At 43.9% G+C, this 26,559-nt stretch overlaps 1 long non-coding RNA gene across 1 annotated transcript; it reads right to left on the reverse strand.

The window, feature by feature from the left end:
- Positions 1–335: 335 nt before the first annotated feature.
- Positions 336–25,639, reverse strand: LOC140491767 (uncharacterized). Its single transcript, XR_011963422.1, has 3 exons — positions 25,558–25,639; positions 7,597–7,670; positions 336–368 (listed from the first exon to the last, which is right to left on the reverse strand). It is a non-coding gene; the product is annotated as an uncharacterized lncRNA (long non-coding RNA).
- Positions 25,640–26,559: the final 920 nt, after the last annotated feature.

Below are 26,559 nucleotides of genomic sequence, written 5' to 3' on the forward strand. Positions count from 1 at the left end.
AGCTCACCCGCCATCCCCAGTTGGATGATGAGCCTGGAGGTCGAAAATGCGATGGTGAAAATTCCTTTCCTGAAATCGCCAGCAGCTAGATTGGGCTTGGGATTTCCCGGTCACATCCCAACATCAGCACCCTTAAACCTGCGACAGAATTCCACCCCATACCTCTCAAAGTGGAATGAGGTAAGTCTCGCCAACGCTAAAGATGGCAAGTTTGAAACTCATCCACAAAATGGAATTGTTCATTTTTAACAAAAACAGACATTTATTGGAGAGGCTCAGCAGCTCCTGCAGCATCTATAAGGTGGTAAGAATAGCAGCAGAAATTCGATCATTCAGCTCATCCAGTCTGCTCCGAGTTCAGTCACCATCTGTGGAGAGAAAGCAGAGTTAACGTTTCAGGTCCAGTAACCCTTCCGCAGAACAGGTTCGATGGCCAGCTACGATGGTGAAAGCCGAGGACAGCAGATGCTGGAAATTAGAGTCGAGAGTGTGGTGCTGGAAAAGCACAGCAGGTCAGGCAGCATCTGAGGAGCAGGAAAATTGACGTTTTGGGCAAAAGCCCTTCATCAGGAATGAGGTTGAATCTCAGCAGGTCTGGCAGCAACTGTGAAGATAAATTAGAGTTAATATATTGGGTCCAGTGGCCCTACCGCAGAACACCCAGCGCATTTCCTGGGTCTCTACATTAACATTCCTGATGAAAGGCTTTTCCTGCTCCTCGGATGCTTCCTGACCTGCTGTGCTTTTCCAGCACCACACTCCGGTACGATGGTGTCAGGTGGATAGGGTGGTACAATGACAAGTGGGAAGAGGTTAGGGTGTCAAGTGGACGTGGTGCCACAGCGTAAGGTGTCAAGGGGTGGGGGTCATGTAAATGATCCTGTGTTTAATGTCAGTCAGGATGGGGTGGGTCAGAAGACAAGGGAGGCAAAATCTGCGGGGCTGTTGGGAGGGGCTGTGTCCAACAGTGGGGGATGACTGGAGTGTGTCCAGTGGAGGATGGGGGAGGTGTAAAGTAGGGGAAGTGGTGGTTGTATTGGGGAAGGAGGATTGTGTGCTGAGTTGAGGAAGGGCCTATCAGGTGTCAGGACTGTGTCATATCTACGTCTGGGAGGCAAAAACAGTCTGGAGGAGATACATCGGATCAATTTAATAGTTAGATCAGCTAGATTAATCTCATCAACTGTGGTTTCCATTGAATAGTGGAGCAGAGGTGATGGGCTGAATAGGCTTTTGTTCTTATATGTTATAGTCTTGCAGCTGCAATGGTCTATCCCTGCTCCTAGTTTCCAGGCCACATCATCTCACTGTCAGTCAGAGATCTCTCAACCTGGCCTTGCTGACTAAGCTTCATATTTCTGAAGACATGTCGCTCTTTCATTTCTTTCAAACTGCCGCATTCCATTCAAAACTCTCACTGAACTCTTCAAATCAAATTTCGATAGAAAACGGAAGTGTTTGAAGCGTTTTGACAGCTGACAAAAGAAAAATAAATGTCACAGGATCTTCCAGATACTGAGATAGCTAAATGGCTCATGTGTCTTTATCAAACATACAAATCTAGATACATCTTTCAAAACAAAGGGATTACAAAAAATTGAAGCATTTAATCTTCTGATCAAAAGACAATGTGGGATTTTTAAAAGTTGTTGACTGAGCATAGGTTTGCAGCACATTATTGTTTCATAATATTTTAAACAAATCTGTGTTCATGTACAGATCAGAAGATACTTCACAGGAGTAGGAAGTGATATTGTTTTTATTCACTTGTAGCATGTGGGTATCTCTGCCTGGCTCCAGAATCTATTGCCTGTTCCTAGTTGCTCCTTGAGAAGGTGGGGTGGTGAGCTGCTTTCTTGAGCTGCTGTAGTCCATGTGCTGCAGGTAGAATCACAATGTCCTTTGAGAGGGAATTCCAGGATTCTGACCCAGCGACAGTGGAGGAACGATGATATATTTCCAAGGCAGGATGATGAGTGATTTGGAGGGGAACTTGCAGGGGGATGGTGTTCCCATGTATCTGTTATGCTTGTGCTTCTATATGGTAGTGGTAGTGACTGTGGGTTTGGATTTTGCTATCTGAGGAGCCTTGGTGAATTCCTGTATTGCATTTTATAGATGGTATATGCTGCTGCTACTGTTTTCAATAGCAAAAGCAAAGGGGTTGGGGTGTCAAGTAAATGTGCTGCTAAGGTATAAGGTGGTAAGTGGAGCTCCTATGATTTTAGAGTAGGGCTGGGTGGATTGGGAATGAGAAAATGGTCTTAAGAGCGAGGGATATTGATTATATTCATGGCTGAGAAAGACAGATTTTTAATCAGCAAGGGAATCAAGGATTACAAGGAATACGCAAGTAGTGCATCAAAGCATTATCAGATCAGCCATCATCACATTGAACCTTGGAGCAGAGCCGAATGGTCGAAGTTTGCTCCTACACCTGATGGCCTGAGAGCTGGATGGTCTACTCCCACTCCTCAGTCAAATGTACTGGAATGAGCTGCCAGAGAAAGTGGTGGAGGCTGATACAATTGCAACATTTAGGAGGCACTTGGATGGGTATATGAATAGGAAGGGTTTGGAGGGATGGGGCTAGGTGCTGGCAGATGGGACTAGATTGGTCAGCATGGACAGGTTGGACTGAAGGGTCTGTTTCCGTGCTGTACATCTCTATGACTCTATGACTTCCATTGTCTTCATTCCCTTGAGATGGGACACTAGGGATTAATGCAAGAGTTAGGTAGACCATTGCCCACTTCAGTCAGTCTGAATCATGGAGTGACACAGGCTTATGTTAATGTGATACTGGTGTGGGGTTGGGGGGTGGGGTGGGGTGTGGGTTTGGTTGAGTTGGGGTGAGGGGTAGGGGGGTTTGGTGTTGTGGGGTGGGGGATGGGGTGGGGTGGAGTGGGGTGGGATGGGAGGGGTGTGTGGTGGCGTGGGGTGAGGTGGGGGATGGGGTGGGGCGAGGTTGGGAGGCGTGGGGGGGTGGGATGAGGTGGGGGTTTGGTTGGGTTGGGGTGGGGGGGTAGGTGGAGTGGGGTGGGATGGAGGATGGGGTGGGGTGGGGTGGGTGGTTGGGGCGAGGTGGGGTAGGGTGGGGTGGGAGGGTGGGGTGGGGTGGGGTGGGGTGGGAGGAGGGGGAGGGGCGACCTGATAGATAAAATTAGGAGAGGCATGGTTAGGGTAGATAGTTAGTGATTTTTTTCCAGGCTAGAAATGTCAAATACTAGGGAGCAGAGGTTTCAAGTGAGGGGGGCTGGGGGGTGGGGGGGGGGGGGGGGGGGGGGGGGGGGTTTGTTTAAAGGAGATGTACTAGGCACGGTTTTATTTTACAGAGAGTCAGGTAGGTGCTTGGAACGCACTGCCAGTGGAGGTGATAGAAACAGATACGATTGTAATGTTTAAGAGGCATTCTGACAGTTGCATGAACAGGCAGGCAATAGAGGCATATGGACCACATGCAGACAGATGGGATTAGTTTAGAATGGCCAGCACAGACATGGTGGGCTGAAGGGCCTGTTCCTTTATTGGATTGTTTTATATTCTTAAAAACGTCCATCAGCCAACTGAGTCTGTGTTGGTCAAAAATAATCACCTAACTATTCTAATTCCATTTTTCAGCTCTTGACCCATAATCTTGCATACCTTGAAATCACAAGTGCCGATCTCAACAATTCTTAAATGTTATGAGGATGTCTGCCTCCATTAAGTTTTTATGCTGTGGCACACAGGAATAGGAGGAGGCCATTCAGCCCCTCGAGCCTGTTCCACCATTCAGTGGATGAGCCTTTGGCCTAAGTCCATTAATACTTTTGCTTAACAAAAAATTAACTAACTCAGATTTAAAATTAACTGACCCAGGATATATTGCCATTTGTGACAGAGAATTCCAAATCTCTCCCACCCTCTGTGCATCAAAGTGCTTCCCAACATCTCTCTTGAATATTTTGGATCTAATTCTCAGACTAGTTCTAGAATTGGCCCCCAGGTGAAATGCTACATCGATGACTGTATCGGCGCTACCTCGTGCTCCCACGAGGAGGTTGAACAGTTCATCCACTTTACTAACACCTTCCACCCCGACCTCAAATTTACCTGGACCGTCTCAGACTCCTCCCTCCCCTTCCTAGACCTCTCCATTTCTATCTCAGACGACCGACTCAACACGGACGTTTACTATAAACCGACCAACTCCCACAGCCACCTAGACTACACCTCCTCCCACTGACCCCTGTAAAAACGCCATCCCATATTCCCAATTCCTTCACGTCCGCCGCATCTGCTCCCAGGAGGACCAATTCCAATACCGAACAACCCAGATGGCCTCCTTCTTCAAAGACCGCAATTTCCCCCCAGACGTAGTCGACGATGCGCTCCACTGCATCTCCTCCACTTCCCGCTCCTCTGCCCTTGAACCCCGCCCCTCCAACCGCCACCAGGACAGAACCCCACTGGTCCTCACCTACCACCCCACCAACCTGCAGATACATCGTATCATCTTTCGTCATTTATGCCACCTTCAAACAGACCCCACCACCAAGGATATATTTCCCTCCCCTCCCCTATCAGCGTTCCAGAAAGACCACTCCCTCCGTGAATCCCTCATCAGGTCCACACCCCCCACCAACCCAACCTCCACTCCCGGCACCTTCCCCTGCAACCACAAGGAATGCAAAACTTGCGCCCACACTTCCCCCCTCAGTTCCCTCCAAGGCCCCAAGGGATCCTTCCATATCAGTCACAAATTCACCTGCACCTCCACACACATCATTTACTGCATCTGCTGCACCTGATGTGGCCTCCTCTACATTGGGAGACAGGCCGCCTACTTGCAGAATGTTTCAGAGAACACCTCTGGGACACCCGCAACAACCAACCCAAACGTCCCGTGGCTGAACACTTTAACTCCCCCTCCCACTCTGCCAAGGACATGCAGGTCCTTGGCCTCCTCCATCGCCAGACCATGGCAACACGACGCCTGGAGGAAGAGCGCCTCATCTTCCATCTAGGAACCCTCCAACCACATGGGATGAATGCAGATTTCTCCAGCTTCCTCATTTCCCCTCCCCCCACCTTTCCTCAGTCCCAACTCTCAGACTCAGCACTGCCTTCCTAACCTGCAATATTCTTCCCGACCTCTCTGCCCCCACCCCCTCTCCGGCCTATCACCCTCACCTTGACTTCCTTCCACTATCGCATTCCCAACACCCCTCCCCCAAGTCCCTCCTCCCTATCTTTTATTTAGCCTGCTTGGCACACTCTCCTCATTCTTGAAGAAGGGCTTATGCCCGAAACGTCGATTCTCCTGCTCCTTTGATGCTGCCTGACCTGCTGCGCTTTTCCAGCAACACATTTTTAACCCCAGGGGAAATAGTTAGTCCTGATAGAAATTTATAAAATCCTGAGGGGTATAGACAGAGTTAATGGCAGGTGTCTTTCCCTTGGGTGGGGGAGTTCAAAACGAGGCAGCACATTTTTAAGGAGAGAGGAGAAAGATTCAAAAACCATGAGGGGGGAGGTTTTTTTGCACAGAGGGTTGTTGAGGCGTGGAATGAACTTCCAGAGGAAGAGTTGGATGTGGATACAGTTACAACATTTAAAGAACATTTGGATAAGTACATGATTAGGGAAGGTTTTGAGGGATATGAACAGGCAGGTGGGACTAGTTCAGTTTGGGATTACGGTTGGCATGGACTGGTTGGACCAAAAGGTCTGTTTCCGTGCTGTAATTATGACTCTTTATCAACTCTGTCTCTTCCTATTAATATTTTGAAGACTTCAATTAGATGTCACCTTAACCTTCTGTATTCTCGAGAACACAGGTCTAATTTATATAATCTCTCCTGATAATTTAACCACTGAAAGCCAAGTACCCAGTGAATTCCAGATTCCCACCATCCACAGCCACCCAACTCAGGTGTGGTGGGGAGTGGTGGTGGTGTCACTGGGTTAGCAATCCAGAACTCCAGGCTCAAGTTCAGGGACATGGCTCTGAATCCTAGTATGGCAGATGGTGAAAGCTGAATTCAACACAACTATGTGTCATAAAAACACTCAATAATGTCCTTCAGGGTAGGAAATCTGTCATCCTTACCTGGTCTGATATACATGTGATTCCAGACCCACAGCAATGTGGTTGATTCTGAACTAGGCTTTGGGCAATTAGGGATGGGCAATAAATGCCGGCCAAGCCAGCGACACCCACATCCCATGAATGAGCAAGAAATAATAACTGAGCCTCGGGTGCAATCTTCTACTTTCATGGTGTAGAGGGAAAGGTTCACATCCTATTGACGCTAAATTATACTGAGGAGCTCTCTACCTCTTGCATCGGTTCAAGTGGTAATGATTAGAGGATGACAGTGGAGATCTTCCTTCAGTATGTTGGTGCATTAGCTCTTCACAAGCTGCGATTACACCGGGTGATTCAATCACTTATTCCAGCTCTGTGCAGCATAGCTGCTTTCTTTGTAAATAAGTCACAATTATTCAGCAGTAAAGTCTTTTCATTCAAGAACTGAAACTGCTAGGGAAACTCAGCAAGTCTTGGCAGCATCTGTGAAGAGAGGGCAGAATTAATATTTTGAGTCTCGTGACCCTTCTTCAGACCTGAACTGGAAACATTAATTCTGATTTCTCCCCACAGATGTCACCAGACCTGCTGAGTTTTTCCAGCAATTTCTGTTCTTGTTTCAGTACCCACAGCCCTTTGTATGCATTTTTTTCAGTATTCTTATAAAGTCTGTTAGTTGATTGGAAAGTGCAGAGAAACTTTTCTGAGTGATATAATTAAGTCTGAACTAAATAAAAATCATTCTTATACTTTACATTTTCTTCTTCATTGTTTTGTCTTCTGCAGTTTTGTCTTTACTTTTTATAAATAATACGCTGTAGCTTATCATTTCTCAGTGTTTTTGAGTCCTTAAAACCTGCAAACATTTGCTCTGGTGTGAGTTTTCACTTCATCAAATCTGAACATTTATTTTGTCTGGAAAACTGCCTCAGGACAGTAGGGAGACAATGATTTGAGTGATTCGTGTGCATGGGCCTTAGAGAGTCACTATTCTCTGTATCAATTAATCAAAGTCACCTTTAATGGTTTAAACATTACACACAGCTTTAAAATAGTAACACAAGCACCAAGCTAAATCAATAAATACATGTGGCCTTTTAAACCAAGGTTCTGAGCATCAAAGCAGAAGACTGATCAACTCTTTTGTAGCCATTGCAGTATTGGACCAGACATTCCGAGGACTGGGAATCACAATCAGACTGCTACCCTCCTACTTCTATTCTCTGTTAAGACAGAGCTCCACGCCTCTGGCAGAAGATTCCAATCACAGCTCCTTTAGAAATGCAAAACATACCTTAGTTCTGACAGGTCCCTTGTAGTGCAGGATACTCAGAGGGAAGTAAACCACAAGCTCTTTATCAGGGCAGTTATTAAGCATTCTGTGATTTGAATGCCTGGCAGCACAGACACACCCATTGACAGTTCTTGTGAAAGGGTAAGTATGAAAGGAAAATGTGGGTGCCTGTTAAAAAAGGTGCTAGGGTGCAAAGCTGTTAGCGGGTTACACAATGACTCTTACTAACCTTTATAGATGCACCATTGAGCTCATCATATCCAGATGCATCACAACTTGGTATGGCAACTGCTCTGCTCAAGACTGCAAGAAATTACAGAGAGTTGAGAATGTAGCCCAATCCATCACACAAACCAACCTTCTTATCCATTAACTCCATCCCCACTTACCGCTGCCTTAGGAAAGCAGCCAACAGCATCAAAGATCCCTCCCAACACAATTATACTTTCTTCCATCCTCTTCCATTAGGCAGAAGATATAAAAATATGAAAACACATACCAACAGATTCAAGACCAGCTTCATCCCCACTATTTTGGCAGTTCTCCTCCCAACTGTTCAATTTTCCCTGGTCTACCCCCAAAGCATCAGATTATGTCATGGACTTTCAATATCATCAATATACTCAATTCAAACTTGATTGGGGTTTGGGTTTTTTGGGGGTATAATTTAAACTGATTGGTATAATTCAAATTTGTTTTTGTCTCCAGGCAACCTGCTACACTAGCTGCTGAACCATATGTTGTATTGTATCTTTCTTCAGAACACTTGGTGCTATCAGGTAGTTCTGCTAGCTTTTAACTCTCTTCAATGTACAGTACACCCACATCTTCACAACACACCTCCCCTTAAGAAAAAAATGAACCATCATAATGAAAAGATGACTTAATCTCTTTTCTATTCTTTAAGCACATTACCCCAACATCCCGATAATTTTAATCTAAGTTCACCTTAACTTCTTCCCAAATAACTGTATATATGTATATAACAATAAATGAAGACAAATCTCATCTAAACTTTATCAGTTAAGTCCATGACAATGCATCTGCGATTACATTTTTATGACCCGCAACATGTATAATTTTTAAATTAAAAGTCTGTAATATAAGACTCCAATGAAATAGTCTCATATTCTTGTCTTCAAAGCGTTCTAAGAATGTAAATGGATTGTGATCCGTGTACATAGCCGTCTCAGATACATTGTCCATGACATACACATTAAAATGCTATAAGGCCAGGACCAAACTCAATAGTTCTTTTTTGAGTGTGAAGTATTTCCTCTGGTGGATGTTGGTCTCCTTTGAAAAGTGATCAACTGGCAGATCAATCCCATCCTCATCTTCCTGTAGGTGTACAGCTCCAACTCCAATGTCACCAGCATCAATGGCGACTTTAAAAGGTTTCGAAGTGTTTGGGGTTTGGTGGTTAATAGCAATTTCAAATGGTCGAATGCCTCCTGACATTGTTCTGTCCACCAAAACTTTGTGTTCTTCTTCAGCAAATCGGTTAACGGTGCCACTACACTGGAACAAACTTCCAATAGAATCCGTTGAGTCCTAGGAATCGAAGCACCTCTTTATTCAAGGTTGGTCATGGAATTTCCTCGATGTCTTTCATCTTTGCATTCTATGGGGTCAACCTTGCATGACAGATGTTATGTCCCATGAACATTACCTCTGCTTTCGCAAAATCTGTTTTATTTAAGTTTATCACCAGTTTTGTTTCTCGTAGTCCTTCAAAGAGCTCTGCCAACTATACCATGTGATCTATCCAGGACTTAATAACGATCACTACATCATCCAAATAGACTGTGCAGTTTGTTAACCCAGCCACAACTCTGTTCCTGAGTCTTTGGAATGTGGCCAGTGCGATCTTCATTCCAAAGGGCATCACATTAAACTGGTATAGCCCATTTGGGGTTACAAACGCAGCAATTTCTTTCGCCAACTCTGATAAAGGTACCTGCCAGTAACCACATATTAAGTCCAACTTGGAGATATAACTGGTTTGTCCAAAACAGTCCTCCAATCTAGGAATTGGGTATGATTCCGATTTTGTAACAGCGTTGACCTTCTGATAATCCATCCGTCCGGTTTGGGAACTAAGACCATCAGAGAATTCCACTTCCTCTGGCTTGGTTCGATGATGTCTTCCTCGAGCATGGCCCCCACCTCCTTCTGGACCTGTCTGGCTTTAAAACGAATAAGCTGATGGGGTATTCTTTTATCAGAACAGTATTCCCTATTCCCTACGTCTACTTCATGTACAATAACATTAGTCCTCCCCATCTGATTCTTATATATGTCCTTATACTGCAGTAACAAATCTTTCAACTGCATTCTATGCTCCTGAGACAGATAGTTTACTACCCTATTCCACTCCTCAAGGATTTCTTAATTTTTTAATCTATTTTGAGGCACATCAAGATCCATATCATCTGGATTTGATTCCTCACTGTGTGGGGCAGTAACTAACACCTGTTTCACCGGTTCTTTCTCTCTCGTATAAAATGGTTTCAACATGTTCACATGACATACTTGATACCTTATTTTTTCTATCTGGCATCTTAACTAGAGAGTTCACCTGACTCAACTTCTTCTCAATTTGATAGGGGCCACTAAACCTCCCTTTGAAGGGATCTCCTATCACAGGTAGCCGTACTCACGAGCCATCCCTGAGTCTGAGTCTCAGAGCTTTTATCTACCACCTGTCTCATTCTACATAGTATAAAAGCAAATTACTGCGGGTGCTGGAATCTGAAACCAAAAGAGAAAATGCTGGAAAATTTCAGCAGGTCTGGCAGCATCTGTAAGGAGAGAAAAGAGCTGATGTTTCGAGTCTAACTGACCCTTTGTCAATTAGGCTCGAAACATCAGCTCTTTTCTCTCCTTACAGATGCTGCCAGACCTGCTGAGATTTTCTAGCATTTTCTCTTTTGGTTTCATTCTACGCAGTGCCGTCTTTAGGTGTTGTTAAGATAACTCACCTACTCGATTTAATCTCTCCCTCAGATCCGATACATCATCTCTAAATGTGAGATCTTTTGACTCTGGCCCTGTCAACTTTTTTTCAATTAATTTCAAAGGTTCTCCCACTTCATGACTGAATATTAACTCAAAGGGTGTAAACTGAGTAGATTCATGTCATCTCTAATGGCCAACAATACAAATGGGACACCTTTATCCCAATCATTCAGTTAAACCTCACAATATGCTCTCAACATGGTCTTCAAGTCTGATGCCACCTTCCTTAAGCTCCCTGGGATTCAGGATGATACGCACTGGATTTAAAGTGCTGCGTACCTAAGTTATCCATAACATCCTTAATCAGCCTCGCAGCAAAATTTGATCCTTGGAGTGACTGAATCTCTCCGGGTAGCCCACACTGTGTGAAGAAAGCTACTAACTCCTCTACCACCCTTTTTTGCTTTGATACTCCATAACGGAATTGCCTCCAGAAATCTGGTAGATACATTCATTACGGTTAACAAGTACTGGTTTGCACTCTCGCGGGGGGACCTACACAATCAATTATAACCCCCATGAAAGGTTCTTCAAATGTGGGAATTGGCAACAAAGGGGCTAGTTTTATTACCGCCAATGGCTTACCTACCATTTGGCACATATGACACGTGCAGCAAAATTAACCACATCCTTGTGTATTCCAGGCCAATAAAAATGTTTTTGTACTTTAGTCTGAGTCTTTCACACCCTGAGGTGATCTCCTACAGGTAGTTCAGGTGCTACCCATAACACCTCCTATCTGTCTGCTACCGACAAGACAATCTGGTGCACTTCGGCCCATTTCTCCTCTGCACTAACCTGCCGTGGTCTCTATTGTCACCTTAGGATTCTATCTTTTCGATAATAACTCTCTGGAATATGAGCTGCCTCCTTTTTGGAGTACGCATCCACATATCTATCATTTATCGTCTTGTCTTGCTGTTGCGAGTCTCTTAGCCTTTCAGGCCTAAACACTGTCTGACCCTTTACCTGTTCAGATTTTTCCTGCACCATTACATCAAACAGGGTGTCTGCCAACTGAACCTCAACTCCTTCATCTTTCTCTTTACTTTTTGATTCGTGCTGTGACTTATGATAGTGGGATTTGGTTACCACACAGTCTGGGAAAATACCAGGATATTTCTGTTTTAACTCCTTAGTTCCTTAGGTCTTCCTTGGGCTTCTCCACAAGAAGGGGTGTCACTCCTACCTTGGATCCTGCCAAATCATTCCCAAGAACAAACTGAATTCCTGGAACTGACATTCTGTCAATCAATCCCACTGCAACTTCCCCAGTCTTGAGTTGGCACTGCAACCTGATCTTACATAGGGCAACTCAAAATTTCTGTCTATCTATCCCACAAATTACCACACTCGCCGGTAACAGATTAGAAAGAGTGCATATTCGCTCATGCCTTACTATCAGCGACTGGTTAGATCCTATATCTCTTAAAATTATAACTTCTTGTCCTTTTCTCCTGTTCTTTCTGAGTAAACTTTACACACAGAGGCGAATTCTTTGTAGAGATCAGTTACTAACTCCATACCCAGCCCCTGCCTCGGCTGTGCACTCTCCTGCAGCTCCACGGCTCTCTTTGGGGTCTCCTTTACTCCCTTCAGTAATGCCACTGGCTTTGTTTCTTTTACCACATCATTTCCCTCAGTGCTTTTCTTTAATGACCAGCACTGTGACTTTAAGTGTCCTCCTTTACCACAATGGAAATACCTGAGATGTTTCACCTCCTTTCCACCCTCTTACACCTCTTTATTATCCTGTGGTAAATGCTTTCCAGTGTTCTCTAGTCTTTTTTTCGTCATGTAGAATCTCCCCTTCTGGATGGAGGTTTGCTTGCTGAGCTGGAATGTTCATTTTCAGACGTTTTGTCACCATACGTGGTAGCATAATCAGTGAGACTCCAGATGAAGCACTGGTGGTATGGCCTTGAACTTCTCAAGTTCAAGTTCTCTCTCTCTTTGCTCACATTTATGTGTTTGGATTTCCTTGAGTTTGTGACATCACTTTCTGTGGTGACATCATTTCCTGTGGTGACATGTGTTTGTTGATAGAGTTCCAATTGGAATGCCATGCTTCTGGGAATTCTTGTGCGTGTCTCTGTTTGGCTTGATGAACAGGCAGAATACTCAGAAAACTAACCACCAGGATATATAAACATCAACTGGCACAAAAATACATGATCCTTTCTCACTAGTTTCCTTACATACAGATGATGAAGTACATCACTGACTGGGACGACACATCCATCCTAGGACAAGCCAAACAGAGACATGCATGAGAATTCCTAGAAGCATGGCATTCGAACTGGAACTCTATCAATAAACACATTGACTTGGATCCCATTTACCATATCCTGAGAAAAAGAACAGGGAATGATGTCACCACAGGAAATGACATGGCCAACTCAAGGAAACCCAAACACATAAATAGAAAGCAGGCCATACCAGCAGTGCTTCATCCGGATGCTCACTGATGATGTTACCTAGTATGGTGACGAAACATCTGAAAATGAGCCTTCCAGCTCAGTGAGCAAATCTATATCCAGAACCTCAACCTGAGCTACAAATCTTCTCATAAATTCACGACCTCCCCTTCTTCCAACTTCTATCCCTCACAAGACAAAGTTCTGGCCAGAAGCTTGTCTTCTGCACCAACATGTATCCATCTGCCAATTCTGCTGTCCTTCTCACTTCCTCAACTTTCTTCTCCTCCACATGAATTCTTAAAATCTCTGGAAGTGAGTTTTTAAACTCATCCAGCAAAATAATCTCTCATAGACCCTCAAAGGTCCTATCTATTTTTCAAAGCCACACCCATCTGACAAAATAACTATTATTAATTGTTTCAAACTCAACATAAATCTGACCTGGTTCCTTCTTTATGTTTCTGAACCACTGTCTATATGCTTCTGGTAACAATTCATAAGCACTTAAAATAGCCTGTTTAACCTCTTTGTAATGTCATGTCCCCTCATCTGACAGCGCAGCAAATACTTCACTGGCTCTGCCTACAATTTAGTCTGAACTACCATTGTCCATAGATCTTTGGACCATTCCATCTGCCCAGCCAATTTTTCAAATGAAGTAAAGAAGGCTTCAACATCTTTCTCATCAAAATGTGGCTGAATTTCGATATATTTGGATATATTACTATCTTCTCTTTTAACCTCCATCCTGTTAAGTTGACTTTGCTGACTAAGTCGCAACTTCTCAAGTTCAAGTTCTCTCTCTCTTTGCTCAGCTAAGAACCTTTTCTCTTCCTCCTTTTCTTCTCTCACGCTATGTCTTTCTCTCTCCATCTCTCTTTCCTCTTTCTCTGTTTGTTTATCTTCTCCATTTTCCTCAATTGTAATTTAAGTATTTGTATCTCTACTGTCCTTGTCTGTTTTTTGGACACACTTCATTATTTGAGTAATTCCTTTGCAATTCCAGCTTTACTTTTGTCCTTGGTTAAACCCAAATCTAACGTATTTGCTAATTCTGAAAGTATGGACTTTTTCTTTCCTTCTGAACTTTCTTGGCAAATTTGAGAATCATTTTCAAATCCCAGAACCCTATTCAGCAATTTTAAGAGCCATTTCTCTCACTTTTAATTTAATCAACAACAAGTCACCCAAATTAAGCAAAAGGACTCACCTACATTTTATTTAAAGATCCAGGATACTAACCTACAAGTGTTTAAATTTATTGGGACATTTTGTGCCCCCAAATCTAGTCGAATCAGTCTAAATCAGTTCAAATCCTAAATTCAAGACCCAAACTGTTCAAATTGCAGACAAAAGCCCCCCAAAGCATTCAAATCGCAACAACGAGCCCCCAAACTGTTACGACATGGGATAACCCCTTCTGCTCAATGTAAACCAGCAACACAGAAAAGATTTATCCTCTGCAGTAATCTGTGACAATCTGAGAGGCCAAGAACCATTTAAAGTAAAAATTAACTTTATTTCTTAAAGTATAATAGAGAATAATTAACTAACAACTACTTACAACTCCTTCCTCTAACCTATCTTTTACTTTCCCTTTTACAATACTAGTCTGAATAAACCCCCGATTAAGATTGACCAAAAATTCAAATTTCAAAACCAGCCGGCATTTGAATCTTTTTTTTATATCTTCCTTGGTGGATTTGCTCTCCAGGTTGGTGTTGATCTTTTTTCTCTGCGCAAACTCCTTTTCAGGACAGGTACCTTTCAGAGAGTTCTCACTAGCAGCCCACATCTGTTGGTCATTTGGTAGTTCTCCTCCAACTGTTCAATTTCTCCTGATCTTATAACACCAAAAGCACTGGATTGTGTCATTGCCTTTCAATATTGTCAATATACTAAATTCAAACTTGATTGGAGTCTGGTATATCTTTTTTTTTGGGGGGGGGGATATAATTTAAACTGATTGACCTAATTCAAATTTGTTTTTGTTTCCAGGCAACCAGCTACACTAGCTGCTGCACCACATGTTACATTACATCGTGTTCAGAACACTTGGTGCTGTGTCAGATAGTTCTGCTAGCTTTTAACTCTCTTAAAGGTACAGTACACCCACATCTTCATAACACAATCCCTCTGCCAAACTAGTTTAAACCCTCCCAAAGTGCTTTAGCACTTCTGTCTAGTTAGCATGCAAAACAATACTTTTCACTGTATCAATAATGAATCAAATCAAATCAAATCACTGATACCATGTGGGTCAGGTGCAAGTTAAGTAGGATGCCAGGTGGGTAGAGTACCAGGTAAGAACTGGAGTGTTCAGGGTAGGTCCTGTCAATTCTAGCAGGACGCAGGTGATGCTTGATGAGGAGAGTTGGTGTTGGGGCTAGTAATGTAGGGGTCCCTACATTGTCAGATCCCAGGATGTGAAGGGATTGATGGATCAGGCAAAACTGTGGAAAGGGTCTGGGGAAGATATAGTGCTGTAATTGATGAGATATGGGCTGGCTAGCATTTTAACAGTCCAACATTTTCCTTTTGAATTAACTGTAATCTAAATTCTCTGTTTCAATTATGGGAGAGGCAGTGACATGGTGGTAATTATGAACCCCCAGGTTAATGTTCTGGGCACATGTGCTCTAATCCCATCTAATGGTAAAATTTGAATTCAGTAAAAATAATCTGGTCAAATAGCAACCATGGTCCATTGTCATTTTGATTTGTTTTAAAAACCCATCTGATTGACAATAGTGCCACATGTAACTCCAGGCCCACAGCAACAAAATAAAACAAAAAACTATGGGAGATCTGAAACAAACAGAGAAATGCTGAAGAAACTCAGCAAATTCAGCAGCATCTGCAGAAAGATAAACAGGGTTTAAGTTTTGAGCCCAGTGACCTTCCATCAGAATACAGATCCACAACAATGTGCTTGACACTTAACTGCCCTCTGGGCAATTAAGAATCATAGAATAGAATCATAGAACTCCTACTGTGTGGAAACAGGTCAGTTGGCCCAAGAAGTTCAAACCAACCCTCTAAAGAACATCCCACCCAGACTCACTCCCCAACCTTATTATTCTACATTTCCCATGACCAATCCACCTAACATACATATCCCTGAACCCAATGGGCAATTTAGCATGGCTAATCCACCTAACCTGCACACCTTTGGACTGCAGGAGGAAACTGGAGCACCAAAAGGAAACCCATGCAGACACAGGGAGAATGTATCGTTGGTGCTGTAAGGCAGCAGTGCCAACCACTGAGCCACATATGGGCAACACAATGAGCAATAAATCCTGGCCTAGTCATTACACTTATATCCCATGAGTTAATTTTTAAATATGGATATTTTTGGGAACATTCCAGGCACATGGGGAATTGATAATCAAAATCTTCCATCTCCCAGCAATTCCCCGAGTCTGCAATGTCAGAAGTTCTGTAGGAGCTCCCATCAATACTTTAGAAATCAATGATCTGGCCATCAAAAGTATAAGCACTTCAGCTTTCCTCTTGGAAGCCCAGTTTCTCAAAGCATCCCAAACTGCTCTGAAAGAATTTCTCCAAGTCCTTTATGCTGAGAACCAAAATTGTTTAGCCTATCCTCCAGTCTTGTTGCCAACCTCCAGTCTTCCGGCACCTCACCTGTGACTATCGATGATACGAATATCTCAGCAAGAGGTCCAGCAATTATTTCTCTAGCTTCCCACAGAGTTATCAGGTACACCTGATCAGGTCCTAGGGATTTATCCACCTTTACCCGTTTAAAGACATCCAGCACTTCCTCCTCTGTAATCTGGACATTTTGCAAGATGTCACCATCTATTTCCCTACAGTCTGTATCTTCCACTGTTGGAATATGGTGTGCAATTCTGGTCTCCTTCCTAACGGAAAGATGTTGTGAAACTTGAAGGATTCAGCAAAAATTTACAAGGATGTTGCCAGGGTTGGAGGATTTGAGCTATAGGGAGAGGCTGAACAGGCTGGGGCTGTTTTCCCTGCAGCTTCGGAGGCTAATGGGTGACTTAATAGAGGTTTACAAAATTATGAGGTGCATGGATAGAGTAAATAGGCAAAGGCTTTTCCCTGGGGTCGGGGAGTCCAGAACTAGAGGGCATAGGTTTAGGGTGAGAGGGGAAAGATATAAAAGAGTCCTAAGGGGCAACTTCTTCACACAGAGGGTGGTACGGGTATGGAATGAGCTGCCAGAGGATGTGGTGGAGGCTGGTACAATTGCAACATTTAAGAGGCATTTGGATGGGTATATGAATAGGAAGGATTTGGAGGGATATGGGCCGGGTGCTGGCAGGTGGGACTAGATTAGGTTGGGATATCTGGTCAGCATGGACAGGTTGGACCGAAGGGTCTGTTTCCATGCTGTATATCACTATGACTCTATGCCTGTTTCTGAAGCACCTGTGAGCTGCTGTACATCGCTGACTTTGCAGGTTAAATTTCAAACGTCAAAATGTAATCTCCAATGGCAGACAATAGCCACTCCTTCCAGACCGTGTTCCATTCACTATGAAAGAAAGCTTGAGATCTGCCCTGGCACTGTGTGGGTGACCAAGCCTTGACTTGCTTTACAGATTGAAAGACGCAGTTTGTTGTATCCCAGTTAGGAAAGCTGAGGTGATACCTCCAGTGACTGCGTAAAAAGATGTCTTGGCCAACAAGGACAGGGAAGGCTGGGCTGGGATGAGTAAAATCCCATTCTGAGGCGACTTCATCGAAACATGTGAGATTCTGAGGGGCTTGACTCGTCTTAGAAAACACTGCAGAAATCTTGCCTCAGCTATGTCTTTAAATCGGGTCGTACCTACATTCATGGATTCTGAGATCAAAAGACCATTAGACAAAACAACAGAAGGAGGCCATTCAGCCTATCGAGTCTGGTCTGCCATTCAATGAGATCATAACTAATCTAATAATCCTCGGATCCATTTTCCTGCCTTTTCCCCATTAACCTTAATTCCCTTACTGATTGAAAATCCATCCATCCATTTCAGCCTTCAATATACTGAATGACCCAGCCTCAACAGCTCTCTGTATAAAGAATTCCACAGTTTCCTTCTCTCTGATAGGGGAAATTCCTCCCCATCTTTGTCTGAAATGTGCAACCCATTATTCTGAGGTTATTGCCTTTGGTTCACAAGGGAAAATAAAATTTCTGCATCTCCCCTGTCAAGTCTTTGAAGAATCTTGTATGTTTCTGAATACAGCTCTCTCAGCTCTCCCTCCACTCTCTCAGATCTGTTCAGTTCTTCTTTGCTGATGCTTGAATAGTGCCATCATGTACATCATCATTGTTAACAACTTCCAGCAACATGCAACATCATGGAACACCGTAGTGTCCAATGATATGCAGGTTAGGTGGATTGACAATGCTAAATTACCTCTTAGTGTCCAATAATATGCAGGTTAGGTGGATTAGCCATGGTAAATGTGGGATTATGGGGAAAGGGCTAGAGGTCTGTGTCTAGGTCTGGATTTGGATCTGGGTTTGAAGCCCTTCGGAGGATTGATGCAGACTCAATGGGCCAAATGACCTCTTTTCGCTGTAGAGATTCTATGATTCTATATCCATGCCCTCTTATAGTATGGTGATAGGGGAGACACTGAGAGAGCATTTCTCTTGACTGGACGATCCAGAACACAGGGTTACAGTGTCAGGAGCGGTGGGGGCTCAATTCGGACAGAACAGGGGAGAACGTTCTTCACCAAAAAAGGTTATGAATCCATGACATTCTCCTACCCACACAATTATGGATACTCTGATAATAATCAAAATGGGCATTGATAGCTTATTGATTTCTTAGGATATAGGAACAGAGGAACAACAGTAAACCATTCAGCCTTTTGAGCCTGTGCTATCATTCAATGAGATCATGGCGGATTATTAACCTAACTCCACATAACTGCCTTTGGACCGCATCCCTCAATACTTTTGCTGAATTTTAAAAAAATCTACATTGGATTTAAAATTAACAAATGATCCAGTATCCACTGCTGTTTATGGAAGAGAGTTCCAAACCTCCACTACCCTTTGTATGTGGAAGTGCTTCCTAATATCTCTCCTGAACGGTACGGCCCTAATTCTCAGACTATGTCGTCCCTAGTTTTAATATCTCCAACTGGTGGATTTATCTACCTGTCTTTTCTTGTTAATATCCCGAATACTTCAATCAGATGACCCCTTAACCTTTTAAAATCTACAGAAATGAGGCCTAATTGTTTCATCACATTAAGTCTGGTTGCTACATTGACTACCCCTGTTCCTACTCTTTCATGTTCCTGTATTCTTATATTGTGAGGGGCCTTGAAGTCTCGTCACCTGAGGTTTATCTCAGCAATGGTGCCTGAAGAGTTTACAGATTAATGTTTTTGAAAGGTATGCTTCGGGAATTACTTTGAAGTGTAACACTTAATGTAGTATTGAAAACATTAAAAAGCACCTGGCGTACTTACTTATTTTTAAATTGTAAACTGTATTAACATTTAATGTACTCTACATAAGGATTGAATAAAGAATTGCTGACTTTAACAGAAAAGGCACCATCTGCTGCTAGACAGGAAGGGTTTTCACTCCATCTGCCTGGTGTCATTTCAAAGCCAGGTTCCTGAGATAAGACGGCAGTTGTCGAACATATTTTGCTACCTAATCCCAGTAGTGAAAGTGCAGTGTTCTAAGTCATTGCAAAACAGTTCCTGGTGCACATTTATATGTACACAATGTACCAGCTTGATGTGCCTTTGCTGTGATAACTGTTTACAAAGGCCTGTTTAAGTCACAATGAAGACAGTTGACAGTTGTGGTTAGTCAGATCAGGGGAAGCATGTTGAAGATCGCATGCCTGCCTCTAAGTATTATCATGCTTTACAAGTGTTTGCACTTAACATTTTTCTATTCCACATAAGACAGATGGAAGGAAAGCTTACAAAACCCAAGCTTTGTACACTGGGTTTATCTCGCATTTTGGGATGCAGTAGGTATGACTAATGTGCAGAATTGACACAGGCTAAGCGTCAAGTGCTGAGCAGAATAAATGGTGGGTTTGGACTCTTGGCTTCGCACCCTCTCCAGTGTGGAGATTTTCTCAGCTCAAACCTGAAGCTGGATGTAAACTCATTGATTGAAAAGGATTGCTGTAATTCATCAGTAACCGTGTTATTATTGAACTGTGCAGATAATCAAAATGGCAGAGCATTCGACCCTGATTGCTTTTCATTGTCAGCGATCATTGTTCACTGTTCTGGCAGCAGACCAAACTCTCCCGGGAGTGGGATTGAGTTTCTGCAAACGATCGCCTCCCTCTCCCACCTTCATCTGCCAGACCTTCCCCAAACAGATCATGTTTTCATCGCAATGTCCATGGCTTCCTGTACAGAAAAGAAAGTACACAATGGGCCTAAAACTATAAGAATATAAGGCACAGGAGCAGAAGTAGGCCATTCAGCCCAAATCCATTCTGCATTCAATGAGATCGTGGCTGATTTGATTATCCTCAGTGCCATTTTCCTGCCCTTTCCCATTAACCCTTGATTCCCTCACTGATTAAAAATCTGTCTATCTGCGTGCAATTCCAACGTGTTCAATCCCACTCTAGGATATGAATTTGAGCTCTATGTTGAGTTGAATGGTCTAATGTAGGGAAAGTTTGATTTTAAACGAAAGGTAGCAAAGTTTCTAAGTATTCACTCATACGGAGCATCCAATTCAAGGACTTTGCTTGCCTCACATGCTTCTCGGAAAATGCAAAGGGAAATGGACTTCCTTTCACTCACTGCCCCAACAGCTTCCTAACTTAACTTTAGGAAGCTCCATCTTAACCTTGTTGCATTTATGGAATAAACTAAGTCTGAGGCAATTTTGTGTTTAAAGTCCAATAATTAAAAGACAGCTCAAAGCTTTGTAGTTCAGTCTGAGACTGTATGGATGAACATGACACCCTCACACATTAAGAATCACAGTGTGGGGTTGTGGGTAAGGGTAGGAAGGGTCTGATATAATCCACAACAAACCTGGAGAAGTACTGACTGGCAGCGTAACATTTTCACAGGCAGAGTGAGGAGGTTGCAAAGTACTTCGGATGATCCGAGTATTAACTGAATACAGGAGCAAAGGGACCTGACTACAAGTTCCCAAATTATGGAAAGTAGCAAGGCAGGTTTGTGGGACTGTGATTCAGTTCCGAGAGAACAGAAGCAAAACTGAGAAATGGAATGACATTGTCATATAATGAGAAACCATTTGCAGGGTCACAGGAAAAAGATGAGAAAAGAGCATGAATTCAGAAAGCTCAGGTGGAGAGCTGATGGGCTGAATGTCCTTCTTCTGCGCCATAGTATTCCTGTGATATCGTGAAAAATTCCATACTATGTCAACCTTGTTTTGAACTTATGTGGGAGCGCACTTGTCATATTGTACAAGGAGGGCTAAAAAGATCAAAACATCTGGGACAGAATAGTTGGGAGGAATTGTTCTGCTAACCAAGATCTCTCTAGGGTTGAATGTTGATTATATCCCATGACTAGTAGTCCAAATTCCTGGACATTGGAATAAAATTCATGTGGCTTGCTGCTTGGGCTATTTATTTCCGTAACTTGCAGAAAGTGAGCCCTGATACAGAACTGGTGGTAAAAACCCATGGTTGATTCATATCCATTTAGGAAGGAAATCTGCTGTCCTTACCCAAGTGACTCCAGGTTCACAGCAATGTAAAGCACAGCAGTTCAGGCAGCATCCGAGGAGCAGGAAAATCAACGTTTCAGGCAGAGTACTGCCTGTATTCCTGATGAAGGGCTTTTGCCCGAAATGTCAATTTTCCTGCTCCTCGGATGTTGCCTGAACTGCTGTGCTTTTCCAGCACTATTCTAACCCAGAATCTGGTTTCCAGCATCTGCAGTCATTGTTTTAAATATTTTTAAAGTGGCTCCAAACCACCTTCTGAAGGCCAGTTATGGTTGTTTCACTCAGTTGGTTCCAGTGATGATGGGTTTGTCTGATAAAGGGGGAATGGAGTAGATTAGGCCCACACTCTCTAAAGTTTTGAAGGACGTGAGGAGATTTAGTTGAGGTCTATAAGATGCTAAGGGTGGTTGACAAAGTAGATGTAGAGAGGATACTTCCTTACATGGGCCAATCGAGAATGAGAGTCCACAGTTTTAGGATAAGGGGCAACAGATTTAATACAGAGATGAGGAGAAATTGACTTCTGCCAAAGAATTGTGAAACTGTGGAATTCACTCCCCCAGACTGTGGTGGATTCCAGGATACTGAGTAAATTTTTGAAAAAAAGTGACTTACTTAGCACAGAAATAAGACTTAATTGTGGTTTTTTTTCCACCTGGAGGTTATAAGATTTTGGAAAGCCCTTCCTGGAAGCAGAATCTTTGAGTGCTTTTTAAGGCAAAGGTGGATAAATGTTTGTTAAGATTGAGTGACATTGAGGCCGATCTTTACGTAATAATGTGTTAAAGGGTTACAGAGAGCAGCCAGGGAAGTGGAGTTGAGGCTAGGGTGAGGTCAGCCATGATTGTTTTTAGTGTCATGGAGACGTACAGCACAAAAACAGACCCTTCAGTCGAACTCGCTGACCAGATATTCTAAACTGATATAGTCCAATTTGCCAGCATTTGGCCCTTAACCCTTTAAACCCTTCCTATTCATATACCCATCCAGATGCCTTTTAAATGTTGTCATTGTACCAGCCTCCACCTCTTCCTCTGGCAGTTCATTCCATACATGCACCCACTCTGTGTGAAATAGTTACTCCTTTCGTCCCTTTTAAATCGTCCCCTCTCACCCTAAATCTATGTCCACTAGTTTTGGACTTCCCCACCCTGGGGAAAAGGCCTTGTCTATTTACCCTATCCATGCACCTCATGTTTTTATTAACCTCTATAAGGTCACCTCTCAGTTCTGATGCTCCAGGCAAAAAAGTGCCAGCTATTCAGCCTCTCCACATAGCTCAAAAGTGGCCAAATCCTCCAACTCTGGCAACATCCTTGTAAATCTTTTCTGAACCCTTTCAAGTTTCACAACATCCTTCCCATAGCTGGGAAATCAGAACTGTATACAATATTCCAAAAATGACCTAACCAATATCCTGTACATCTACAACATGACCTTCCAACTCCTATACTCAATGCACTGACCAAAATAAAGGAAAGCATATCAAATGCCGTCTTCACTATCCTATCTACCTGAGACTCCACTTTCAAGGAACTATGAATATGTACTCCAAGGTCTCTTTGTTCAGGAACACTCCCCAGGACCTTACCATTAAGTGTCCAGGTGATGGGAGGTGGGGTCATGGTCAAGCTGGGCAGTAAGAGGAGGTGTACGCGAGCTGGCGTTTAGCCTCAGCAATGTAAAGATCGGTGCACCAAACTACCACCGCGCCTGTCCACCCCTCTTATCCACTCCAACCTCTCACCCTCACAATGTACAGCCCTGAACAACTTCTCTTTCCAATCCTCCCACTTCCTCCAAACCAAACGAGTAGCCATGATCACCCGCATGGGCCCCAGCTATGCTGCCTCTTCATAGGATATGTGGAACAGTCCATCTTCCGCAGCTACACTGGCACCACCCCCCACCTTTTCCTCTGCTACATCGATGACTGTATCGGCGCTGCCTCGTGCTCCCACGAGGAGGTTGAACAGTTCATCCACTTTACCAACACCTTCCACCCCGACCTCAAATTTACCTGGACCATCTCAGACTCCTCCCTCCCCTTCCTAGACCTCTCCATTTCTATCTCGAGTGACCGAATCAACACGGACATTTACTATAAACCGACCAATTCCCACAGCTACCTAGATTACACCTCCTCCCACTGACCCCTGTAAAAATGCCATCCCATATTCCCAATTCCTTCACGTCCGCCGCATCTGCTCCCAGGAGGACCAATTCCACTACCGAACAACCCAGATGGCCTCCTTTTTCAAAGACCGCAATTTCCCCCCAGACGTAGTCGACGATGCTCTCCACTGCATCTCCTCCACTTCCCGCTCCTCCGCCCTGGAGCCCCGCCCCTCCAATCGTCACCAGGACAGAACCCCACTGGTCCTCACCTACCACCCCACCAACCTGCAGATACATCGTATCATCTTTCGTCATTTATGCCACCTTCAAACAGACCCCACCACCAAGGATATATTTCCCTCTCCACCCCTATCAGCGTTCCAGAAAGACCACTCCCTCCGTGAATCCCTCATCAGGTCCACACCCCCCACCAACCCAACCTCCACTCCCGGCACCTTCCCCTGCAACCACAAGGAATGCAAAACTTGCGCCCACACTTCCCCCCTCAGTTCCCTCCAAGGCCCCAAGGGATCCTTCCATATCAGTCACACATTCACCTGCACTTCCACACACATCATTTACTGCATCCGCTGCACCTGATGTGGCCTCCTCTATATTGGGGAGACAGGCCGCCTACTTGCGGAACGTTTCAGACAACACCTCTGGGACACCTGGACCAACCAACCCAACTGCCTTGTGGCTGAACACTTTAACTCCCCCTCCCACTCCGCCAAGGACATGCAGGTCCTTGGCCTCCTCAATCGCCAGACCCTAGCCACACGACGCCTGGAGGAAGAGCAACTCATCTTCTGCCTAGGAACCCTCCAACCACAAGGGATGAACTCAGATTTCTCCAGCTTTCTCATTTCCCCTCCCCCCACCTGATCTCAGTCCCAACCCTCAGACTCAGCACCGCCCTCTTAACCTGCAATTTTCTTCCCGACCTCTCCGCCCCCACTCCCTCTCCAGCCTATCACCCTCATCTTAACCTCCTTCCACCTATCACATTCCCAACACCCCTCCTCCAAGTCCCTCCTCCCTACCTTTTATCTTAGCCTGCTTGGCACACCCTCCTCATTCCTGAAGAAGGGCTCATGCCCGAAACGTCGATTCTCCTGCTCCTTGGATGCTGCCTGACCTGCTGTGCTTTTCCAGCACCACTCTCATCTTGACTCTGATCTCCAGCATCTGCAGTCCTCACTTTCTCCTAAGATCCTGAGGTAACCATCTTTGCTCTCCACTGCACCTTCAATTTTGGTGACACCTGCAAACCTATCCATTCTTAAAGCACATATTTTTTATCAGAGCAACCATAAAATCTATGGCAATCAGGCAAGGCAAACATTTATTAAAAATATTTTTCTGATCTACAATACGCCATCTGGTTTAAAATTACAAATGTAAATAAGCAGCAGGAGTGGGCTATTCAGCCCTTTGAGCCTGCCCCACCATTCAATGTGGCTGATCTGATTATTCCATGTTGATGCCAACTCCTGATAACCTTCCATCCCCAAGAATATCTACCACTGTCCTTAAAAAATATTCAAAACTCTGCTTCAGGAAAAGTGTTCGAAAGACTTACATCACTCCCAGAGAAAAGCGTTTAGTCTCATCTCTGTCTTAAGTAGGTGACCCTTTTTCTACAGTGACCTCGAGTTTGTAGATGCTCCCTTGAACTTTTTCCACATCCCCCCTGTCAAGGCCCCCTCAGGATGCTTCATATTAAAGGATTTTGAACTTATTACTGGAAAGTAGATATGAGTTCCTGCATTGCTTTACATAAGTGAGTAAGGCGTACACATGCATCAACATTAGGCTTTAACAATTGTCAATATCTCAAATTTGTACATTGTTACGGACATTACAAAATCCTGTTCTATCAAGCATAGATATGAACCTCGCCATTTCACTGAGAGAGAATAGGTTGCTTACTAACCAGACATTTGCACTTTAAATAAGTTGAACTTTAGTGTTCGGCAGCAGCCACCCGAGTTCACTGGAGCGGTTCGTTTTTCTCCTTTGAAGTACCTGAAATCAAAAATACGGAGCAAATCAATAAGGGCCAAAACTCTGGTGTCTGTTGCCTAGGCAACTGGTTTTGTGCTTCACAATAATTTCTTTATTCATTTCTGAGTGTGTGCATCATTGGTCAAGCCATGTTTTGTTTTCATCTGAATCACTGTGGGTCTGGAGTCATGTGTAGGCCAGAAAAGATAAGAACTCAGTCTTATTGACTAAAAAGATCTTTGTGAATGAGCCGGATTTTATAACAATGTTTTTGTCATGCCTGCTGGCTCAGCTACACCTTGTCGAGCTGAAACATTAACTCTCTGAGACAACCTGCCGACTGGGCCCTTACACCATCACAATGCACCAAGTGATCATCTTCAGGCCTCTCACTCTGCTTGTCTTCTCAGATTCTCTTATCTCTGTAGTCCCTCCCCAGTATCCAGCTCCTACCTCTTCCTAAAGCTCCATGGGCATGTTGTTTTGCCTAGAAAGGGCGTAGCGATCTCCAACTCACAGCCTCAAAGTCAGGTAGAGGCAGAAACTTCCATCGCTTTTATAAAGTACTTGAACCTGATTGAACAGCCGTGACTGGCTGGTCAGTATGGAACTGGGATCAGAAAGACCGGAACAACTGGGCTTGTACTCACTGGAATTTCAAAAAATGAGGGGGGTGAATTTCATAGAAAAATGTAAAATCCTGATGGGACTGGACAAGCTAGATACAGGAAGAATGTTACCAATTTTGGGGAAGTTCACAACAAGGTGTCAAATTCTAAGAATTAGGGGATAAACCATTCAGGACTGAGGTGAGAAAGAAGTTCTTCACTCAGGGAGTTGTGAACCTGTGGAATTTTCTCCCACAGGAAGCTGTTAGGACCAGTTGATTAGATAGATTCAGTCGGGAACTGGGCATGGCCCTTGCAGCTAT

This window comes from Chiloscyllium punctatum, chromosome 20 (assembly GCF_047496795.1).
Source record: "Chiloscyllium punctatum isolate Juve2018m chromosome 20, sChiPun1.3, whole genome shotgun sequence".
In the NCBI taxonomy this organism is placed as follows: Eukaryota; Metazoa; Chordata; class Chondrichthyes; order Orectolobiformes; family Hemiscylliidae; genus Chiloscyllium; species Chiloscyllium punctatum.